Source organism: Haemaphysalis longicornis, unplaced genomic scaffold (assembly GCF_048455015.1).
Source record: "Haemaphysalis longicornis isolate Haplotype H1 unplaced genomic scaffold, Haemaphysalis longicornis Haplotype H1 scaffold_1, whole genome shotgun sequence".
Taxonomy (NCBI): Eukaryota; Metazoa; Arthropoda; class Arachnida; order Ixodida; family Ixodidae; genus Haemaphysalis; species Haemaphysalis longicornis.
Window position 1 is genome coordinate 19748938 of NW_027526203.1, and position 10054 is coordinate 19758991.

Sequence of the window (10054 nt, forward strand, 5' to 3'; positions counted from 1 at the left end):
GTGCTAAGCAGTATGACCGCAACTTTGTTGGCGCAGCCAATGCGAACGACTTTGGCAGCACGCGGATCCCGGCCGACAGCCTACGCGAGACTATCCGCGCAATAGTGAGAGAGGAGCTGCGGAAACTTCTCCCAACGCCGCCGCAGTCCCAAGTCGCTTCCCTCACCGACGTGATTAGAGAAGAAGTGCAACAAGCGTTGGGAACTTCTACGCCATCCGAGGTACCCCGAGAGCCACAAGCTATGACATACTCCGCGGCTGTTCGTCGACCCCGCCCTGCTCCAACACGCCGTCAAGAGGCCCCGCCGTACCGCCGCCCACTGTCACCCGCCCGATCCCCGGTAGCCCGAAACCAGACGCCGAGGAAGACGGACGTATGGCGAACTCCCGATAACCGTCCTCTGTGCTACCACTGCGGAGAGGCCGACCACATTTACCGTCGCTGCCCATACAAGAGACTCGGACTGCGTGGTTTCTCCGTCGACGCACCTCGCCCTCTCCCTGGCCAACGACCACGTGAGATCGACGAGTATCTATCTGAAACCAGCCGTGGCCCAGCGCGTTTCAACCGTTCGCCGTCGCCCTACCCCTACCAATCGCCGAACCGCCGTAGCAACGCTGACTTCGCCCGTGGAAGGTCCCCCAGCCCACGCGGGGGAAACTAAAGGCGGCAACTTCTGGAGGTGAAGTTGCTCCACGGCGAAATACTGGAAACCCTCCAACGACGCAAGGATGCACCGAAGACAGTGATTCACGACATGCCCTCATCCCGACGACCCGACCCAGCCCTGACGAGACTTCTGAACACGACGACAGCTACACGGCGAGACGCGTACCCGACCTGACCGAGACGTCCGTTGAGAAGACGACGACAACGACGATGCACAGTGCCCGACCGTCAACACGTACAAGCAGAGATACGACGCCCCGACGAACCCGGAACTCGAGGAAGACTGCATCTGACGTCAAGGTGTCCATCGACGGCTTTGACGTAGTCGCCCTCGTAGACACGGGAGCTGACTATTCGGTAATGAGCGGACCATTTGCGTCTAAACTGAAGAAAGTTATGACCAGATGGGACGGTCCGCATATACGCACAGCAGGAGGCCACTTCGTGACGCCAAGTGGAACGTGCACATCACGCGTCACCATAGACGGCACGACGTACCCTGCCGCGTTCGTCATCTTGCCTAACTGCTCCCGCGACGTAATTCTCGGAATGGACTTTTTGACGGACAACGGCGCAATAATTGATCTGCAGACCAAGTCGATAACTTTTTCCTCCGATCACTCCACGACGCCGGAACCGAACCCCGAACACCGTGCTGCTGTAAGGATAGCCGATGATCATGTCACCCTGCCACCCCGCGCAAGTTTGATGATCACCGTCTACTGTGAAGGTGCTGCTCCTGACGTTGACGCTATCGTGGAGAGTGACCAAAGGTTGCTTCTCGACCGCGGTGTGTCTGTCCCAAGAGGCATTGCGCGCTTCAAGGAACACCAATCCCACATTTTGGTTACTAATTTCACCGAGGAGTACCAGCATTTAAACAAGGGCGCGGCAATTGCATTCCTCGAAGAAACGCAAGAAGCAAGTGACGTGATCGCGGTCGCCGACTTTGAACACACCCCCGTAGAAACCTTCAAGCTCCCGCAGCCCTTCGACGTGAATCCGGCGCTACCGCAAGAACAATGGAACAAATTATTGGCTTTGCTGCGTCGCTATAGCGAATGTTTTTCGTCGAGCGCAAAACTACGTCAGACCCCTCTAGCGAAGCACCGAATAATAACCGAAGATGGAGCCCGACCTACCCGACAGTCACCGTACCGCGTCTCTTCACACGAACGGGAAGCCATCCGGACTCAAGTCGACGACATGCTCAGCGACGACATTATACAGCCATCGAAAAGCCCCTGGGCTGCACCCGTCGTACTCGTAAAGAAAAAAGACGGCACATTAAGGTTTTGTGTTGACTACCGGCGACTGAACAAAATCACGAAAAAGGACGTGTACCCCCTCCCCCGAATCGACTACGCCCTCGACCACCTCTGCCACGCGAAGTACTTCTCATCGATGGACCTGAAGACCGGCTACTGGCAAATTGAAGTGGACGAGAGAGACCGAGAGAAGACTGCATTTATAACCCCAGACGGCCTATACGAGTTCAAGGTGATGCCGTTTGGGCTGTGCACAGCACCAGCGACGTTTCAAAGAGTCATGGACACTGTGCTAGCTGGCCTTAAGTGGCACACCTGCCTCGTATACCTCGACGATGTAGTGGTATTCGCCCGGACTTTCGACGAACACCTTGCAAGGTTGGAGTCTGTACTCGAGGCCATTCGTACGTCGGGGTTGACGCTGAAGCCTGAAAAGTGCCGTTTCGTATACGAGGAACTCAAGTTCTTGGGCCACGTCGTCAACGCCACGGGAGTCCTACCTGACCCGGCAAAAACTTCAGCTATCGCGAACTTCCCTAGGCCGAAAGACAAGAAGGGCGTGCGAAGATTTCTCGGGCTGTGCGCATACTACCGGCGCTTCGTCGCAAACTTCGCACGCATTGCAGAGCCACTCACGCGCTTGACGAAAGACAGCACCCCTTTCAGCTGGGAAAACGACCAAGAAAAAGCATTCTGCGAGCTGCAAAAACGCCTGCAAAGCCCGCCCGTGCTCGCTCATTTCGACGAAAATGCCGAAACGGAAATGCACACGGACGCCAGTGATATAGGCTTGGGTGCCGTCCTTGTCCAAAAGCAAAGCGGCTGCGAAAGGGTAATCGCCTATGCCAGCCGTGGTCTGTCGAAGGAGGAGAAAAACTATTCTGCCTCTGAGAAAGAGTGCCTGGCTATTATATGGGCGATTTCAAAATTTCGCCCATACGTGTATGGAAGGCCATTCAAGGTTGTAACAGACCACCATGCGCTGTGTTGGCTCGCCAATTTGAAGGACCCCTCTGGCCGCCTTGGGCGGTGGAGCTTGCGCCTGCAGGAGTTCGACGTTACAGTCGTTTATAAATCCGGCAGGAAACACTCCGACGCCGACTGCCTGTCCCGCGCCCCCGTCGACCCACCACCACAAGACTCTTATGAAGACAGCGCGTTCTTCGGGATCGTGACGGAGAGCGACCCAGCCGCCCAGCAGCGTGCCGACCCCGACTTACGCGTCATAATCGAGTACCTCGAGGGATGCAACGTTGCCGTTCCTAGGACCTTCAAACGCAGCTTACCAGCATTCAGCCTGAGAAACACCGTCCTCGTGAAGAAGAATTTCAGCCTCGGAACAAGAGCGAATTACCTTCTCGTCATCCCCGCGGACCTTCGTGACGAAATTTTGGAAGCGTGCCACGACGACCCGTCTTCCGGACATCTCGGCACAGCCCGCACTATTGGAAAAATCAAGGCGAGGTACTACTGGCCCGGCCTTACCTCTGACGTCACCCACTACGTCCGGAGCTGCCGTGACTGCCAGCGACGAAAAACGCCGCCGACAAGACCCGCCGGACTTCTACAACCGATCGACGTCCCATCGAGACCATTTCAACAGATTGGAATGGACCTTTTAGGCCCGTTCCCTACGTCACGATCACAGAACAAGTGGATTGTCGTAGCGACAGACTACATGACGCGCTACGCAGAGACCGCCGCTCTTCCGAGGGGGACTGCACAAGAAGTGGCAAAGTTCTTTATAAGCCAAGTTGTGCTGCGACATGGAGCCCCGGAAGTCTTAATCACAGACCGCGGAACGGCATTTACTGCGGAGCTGATGCAAGGAGTATTATGCTACAGCAACACGGATCACCGAAGAACGACGGCGTACCACCCCCAAACGAACGGACTAACAGAACGTCTGAACAAGACAATCGCAGATATGCTGTCAATGTACGTTGACGTTGAACATAGGACTTGGGACGAAGTGCTCCCGTATGTCACGTTTGCGTACAACACGGCTATCCAGGAGACGACGCAGCTGACGCCGTTCGAGCTTGTCTACGGTAGAAGGCCGACTACGATGCTCGACGCCATGCTTCCGCACGTAGAAGACGACGACCTCAACGCCGACGTCCACGGATATCTTCAACGTGCGGAGGAGGCCCGCCAGCTCGCTCGAGTTCGTATAACGGACCAGCAGCTGGTGGATGCGGGCCGCTACAACCTCCGACGCCGAGACGCCGAGTACCAACCAGGGGATCGTGTGTGGGTTTGGACTCCCATCCGACGACGCGGACTCAGTGAGAAGCTCCTGCGACGCTATTTCGGACCCTACCAGATTCTACGACGTGTTGGCCAACTTACCTACGAAGTGATCCCTGATGGTGACTTCGGCACATCACGACAACGCAGGCGGCCTGAAGTCGTCCACGTGGTTCGCCTAAAACCTTTCTACGGACGATGACGAACTTTTATTTTCATTTGTTCGGACTGTCGCTTATGTTAGCATCGGGTCGATGCACTCTTAGAGGGGGGGTAATGCCGCGAACCATACATTGGGTTTGTTTATTTGTGTTTTGCTTTTACCGCCCGGCTGCGCCGGTCTGCGTTATCTCTGCGCCAAGGGAAGCGCGTGGTCCATTCTTTCTTTCTGTGCCGCATGTGTTATCTGTTGTGATAGGGAGAGCATTCCGATCTAACGTGAACAGCCCAGAATAATCTTCTTGGATCTACTATGTTCTCGATGCGAATCGACGTTTCAAGAACCACGCGCGCCGAAAGATAAAAAGCCTGCAGTGCGGACGCCGGGGCATTCGATTCGACGACACTCGCCTGTGCAAGTCACTTTGTTGACCGCTGCTTCGCCGCCTCTGTATACTTTTGAGTTGTTAGGGGAGCACAAGTTCGCTCCAATAAACGTATTTCTCATTCAAGACAACTGCTTCGTCCTTGTCTTCGTGACAATATCTACCAGGGAGTTCGGGGGATTTTGAACGAGAATTTTGGACGCCATGGACGATATGTACCCGCAGGCGAAGTTTAGGATGGCCGTTTTCGAATCGCGGTGATTATAATTCTGGTGACGGCCGAGTTGTTAGTGCGAGCGCTATCGCCGCCTCCTCTGCCGCTCAAGGGGTGCTAGTGCAGACGCTTAGATAGTTCACCGGGGGGTTATTCGGGCTAATAATGACTGCGAGGACAAAAGCATCGTGATGGCGGTATTCGGCCGCATCCACGTACAGAATGTCAGGTTTGATGGGGAATTTCTTGGTGAGCGCCCGCGCCCGTTGCTCCCTTCTACCTCGGTGGTAGGTGGGTTGCATGTTCCTCAGAAGAGGACGGACGCGCAGGAAGTCGCGAATAGGCCGGGGGTTGGGTATAGCCGGTTCGGAACAGACTGGGGCCCCGATACCAAGACGGACCAGTATATGTTGTCCTGTGGACGTAGTTGAGAGGCGACGGAGCTGATTGATATCATGTGCCTTGACCAGTTCCTGGGCACTATCATGAACCCCTAGATGCTCAAGTCTGGCAGTGGTTGCACTCATAGGAATTTTTAGTGCAGCTTTGTAGGCCTTTCTGATGATACAATCAATTTTGTTCATTTCTGCATTCGAAACTCGAAGGTAGGGGAGAGAATATGTTATACGACTAATTATAAATGCTTGGACAAGCCTGACCCTCTCTGTTTCCTTGAGACCATGGTGGCGTCCAGTAATTCGTCGGATGAGCCCAATTGTCTGATTAACGTGTGAGCCTAACTGCGAGATAAATTTTGCGTTGGTGCGATTATGCTGAATGACAAGACCGAGGACCTTGAGGGTGCGCACCTCAGGTGACAGAACAGCCTCTTGTGGAGTTCCTATGGAAGGGAGAGTTAGAACGTCAGATTTAAGGCCCCGAAACTTCCTCTCGGAAACAGTGCAAAGAATGGAGCAGATGCATCGGCAACTTTGAGGACAGAGATTTTTGAGTATTAAGAAAGCAGAAGGGCCTGAAGGCACCAATTTGGCAAAGAGTCTGGTATGGCGAGGGAAAATGTGGTCGGCAAAGTGGTTAGAAACATTCAGGCTGTGTCTTTGCAATCACCGGATGGAAATATTGAATAGTGACCATGAATATGCTGGAAGACTCAAAGCATCTTCCTGTCCCAGCGCTTTACTGCGCTGATTGAGCTAGTGTGCATGTGTGTTCCTGCGATGAGCATTTGTAGTTTTGACAGCACAATGCACAGTTGAGAGTTCAAAGGCAATTGGAGTGAAAACAGCATGAGTGCAGGTGACTATTGACATCTCGAGGGATAAGGCTCGCATAAATGACTCGTCCTTCCCTCAGTAGAATGGCTGCTTCTATGGGCAACCCAAAGTGGGTCTCAGAAATAGTAGTCATGGGTGTAGAACGCCATGGGAAAGGGTGTTTTGGTCAGGGAAGGCTGGCCATAAAAATAAGGGTACAGCGCTATGACCACTCACAGCTGGAAGAACTTCGCTTTGCTCTCATTTATGAAGTTTGTGATGATGCTGAGCTGGGTGTGTTCCTGCACTAAGGAAACAAACAATAAAATACTACGACACTGCAAATAGCTTATCTGTTAATATTGTCGTCCTGTACCGTCATTAGGTGCAATTAGGCCAGCTACAGCTGCAGGAGGTGCATATAAGAAAGGCTGATCACTGGCTGCCTGCGAGGTGCAGTTATCAAACTTTACATGCCTTTAGCTTCCACTGATTTACAATTTAAAGTTTGCTCTTTTCACCAGTGAGGCAATGTAAAATAGTATGTATGTGAGGCACTTGTATTTGGAAGCCCGCATCACCCAGCTGCCTGCAAAAATTGCTTCCCGTGCAAGCATCGCACTCAGCCACCAAGAGCGCAGACATCAAGGGCGATAGCCAGCTAAGTCTAATGGCTTGGCTAATCTTGCCTTTATCATAAAACAAATTGTCCAATAGTGGGACTCTCTCTCTCTCTGTTACCGTGAAATTCATAGATATACCAGAACACAGTGAACTCGACCACGTCTCATTTGCGCATTTACCTGTCGCCGAAATAACAAGCCGAATGTGGTACGTCCAGCTTGGCACCCCAATGCACACAATCATTTCCACATCACTTAATTCGCTGCATCACAGCCCGGCATATCCTCGCTTGGTGAACTCTTTTGCTGCATGTTGTTGCTGACGGCAACGTGACTTGTATACTTGTAGGACATAGGGGCGCACAACTAGTGGTGTCACACTTCGTCTTCGATTCTTTAGGGAAAATATCGGTGTCGTCCTGTTGTCGCCGTTTCACCGGCGAGGGCTCAAGGTGACGGCTTCATTCGTGAGCTGGCTCAAAGAAGCAGACAACACGACGCCGAGGGACACTTCGACGATACACTTCAACATATGACGCGGGTATCATCTATGTTGACAGAAACCAACTCGGGCGCAGAAAAAATTCCCAGGGCAAAAATGACGCAATAACAATAACAAAAAACCGCGAAGCGACCGTAGCGCACACACACGATGCCTTTGGCCACATGCTTTGGCTGAAGCCTTGGATGAAACTAAAGAGAGAGAGAAATGACTTTTTTGAACATTTGTCCGGCGGGAGGAGACGGGTCAGGCCACGCAGGGCTTCGCCGTCCCCCCTGTCTATATGGTTAGGCAGACCTCGAAGCACTGGGGCCTGGACCACAGCCTGGGCTACTAGAAGGGTCCCCGTCTCTCTTCACTCCGCCACCCCGAGGGGCGGCAGAAAGAAGAAGGTTCGGGTCCCCCTTTCGCCTCTGCTGCGCCAGAGCAGCCTCGAGCCGCTGGACTGCCTGCAGTTGCCGCTCGCATTCTGGCGAGCTCATGAGTCCGTAAATGTCCGGGGGGAGGTCCTTGCAGCCCCCGCTTGCTACGTGTCCACCACAACCCCACAGCAGGTGGGCGAGGTCTGCGGTTGTAGGCGCACACACACTGCACACACTGTCTTCGTAAACGTCCGGGCACACTTGTCGCGCAAGCGCTGGCGTGAGCACAGTCTTAGTCTGCATCTGCCGTAGGAGCACCGCTTCTCTTCTCGTCAGTCCCGGGTGGGGTGGCGGGAAGGCGCGTCTCCCGTCTCTGTACCATTGGAGCACTTCACCGTAGACGGTCAAGGGCTCCATCTCTGCGTCTGCGTTGTGCTGTTGTTGCCGGTCCGCTGGTGCGGGGGACGGCGGGCGGGGTGGCGCAGTGCGGCACGTTGATAGTTCACGCGCTGCGGCGTCCGCGTCTTCGTTGCGGTTGCTGTGTCCGTCCGGTAGGTCCACTCCCGCGTGTGCGGGGAACCATCGGATTCTTGTAGTCCTTGTTCGACCCTTCCCTTCGGTGTTCGAGAAGATGCGTGCCGTTGTCCTGCACACTGCATTCCTGGCGAAGCTTGCGATCGCCGACCTGGAGTCGCTCAGAATCGTAGTCGTTGTCGGGCAGCTCATGGCCAAGGCTATCCGCCTGCCGAGCCGTTCTGGCCCTCACGCTGCCGGCATTCAGCAATTCTCCAGTGGTGGCTTTCAGCACCACCGCCACGTACGCGTCGGAGCGTCCGCGGTACTTGGCCGCGTCCACGTACACGGCTCCCTCGTCTGCATTATACGCCTTGGCGAGCGCTTGTGCTCGCGCCGTTCGCCGTTCCGCGTTTCTGTCCGGGTGGATGTTGCGCCGGAGCGGCGGTACTTTGATACTACGGGCGATTTCGTCTCTTAGTGGGACGATCTCGTCCTCCAGTAGCGATCCCAAGGGAGGTTTGATTCCCAGACTTTGCAGATTTTTTAAATGCATAACATTTTAGTAACTCACAATGTCACGCGGCGTTGGCGTGCCTTGTCGTAGTCCGCAGGCGCGCCTTGTCGTAGTCCGCTTGGCGTGCCTTGTGGTAGTCCGCAGGCGCGCCTTGTCATAGTCCAAAGCCAGGCCACTACACTATAAAAGAAATAACAGTTTCTGGCGCCCTGTTTCGAACCCATGACGCCGCGGGCGGACCGGAATGTGGCCGGCGCACTACCGACCGAGCCGCGAAACCGACACAGATTTCGATGCACCGAACGCGCCTTATATCTCTTATATCCTTCACTCATTTCTGGTTTGTTTCGAAAGCGCCACAAGTTGTCCCGCGCCTCCGAAAGATGGCGACACGGGTCCCGCGATCGAGAGACACGACTTGCCGGCGCACCCCCTCGGAAATGCTGTGCATTTGATCGTGCCCCTCGCGAGGGGGATGTCTTTTTTTTTCTGCCAGTCTTTGTGGAGCTCAGGCGCTCGAGCTGTGCCACCCTTTGCGCTTCGCTCACCTCTTCTAGGGTATTGTGCGCCCCCAGTGCTAGGAGCGCTTCGTTATTCGTGCCATTCAGGAGGCCGAGGGCCGACGTGTAGGACTTGCGGATCGCCGCATTTATCCTATCCTTTTCTTGCTTTTTCCAGCGAGGAAACGCGCCGACGTAGGCGACGTGACTCATCACGAAAGCCTGTAACAATCGGAGGAGGCTGGCCTCACGCATCCCCTGCTTGCGCGTGGAGATCTTCTTGATGAGGCGCGTGGCTACTCCCATTGTCGTGGTCATCCGGTCGATCGTAATTGAGTCGCTCCGGTTCGCTTCGACGTGCATGCCTAGCACCATTATGCTCTGTACTTTCGGGATGACGGTGCCGTCTCCCGTTCTCCGCACAATGTTCTTTTCGGCCTCTTCTGCGGCCCTCTTGCGATACCGACCCGGCGGTGGCAAGATTAGCAACTCGGATTTCTGCGGGGAGCATCTGAGTCCCGTGATTCGTAGGCTGGCCTCGATGCAGTCCACCGCCTCCTGTAGCGTTGTTTCAATATGGCCATCACTGCCCCCGGGTACCCACAGGGTAATGTCGTCCGCGTATATTAAATGCAGAGCATTTCAGTAACTCACGATGTCACCCTCGTTGGCGTCCGTAGTCCGCGTCCGCATCGCTCCCCCTACACTATATAAATACTTGCCGGCGCCAAGTTTCGATCCTACGACTCTGCGAGCGGAACGCAAGGTGCACGGTACTCTACCAACTGAGCCACAAAGCCGACACAGAACGGAAGGTTACGAACGTGCCTTATATCCTTCACTCATTCAACCGTCGGCCAGAGGTGCGCCCTCTCC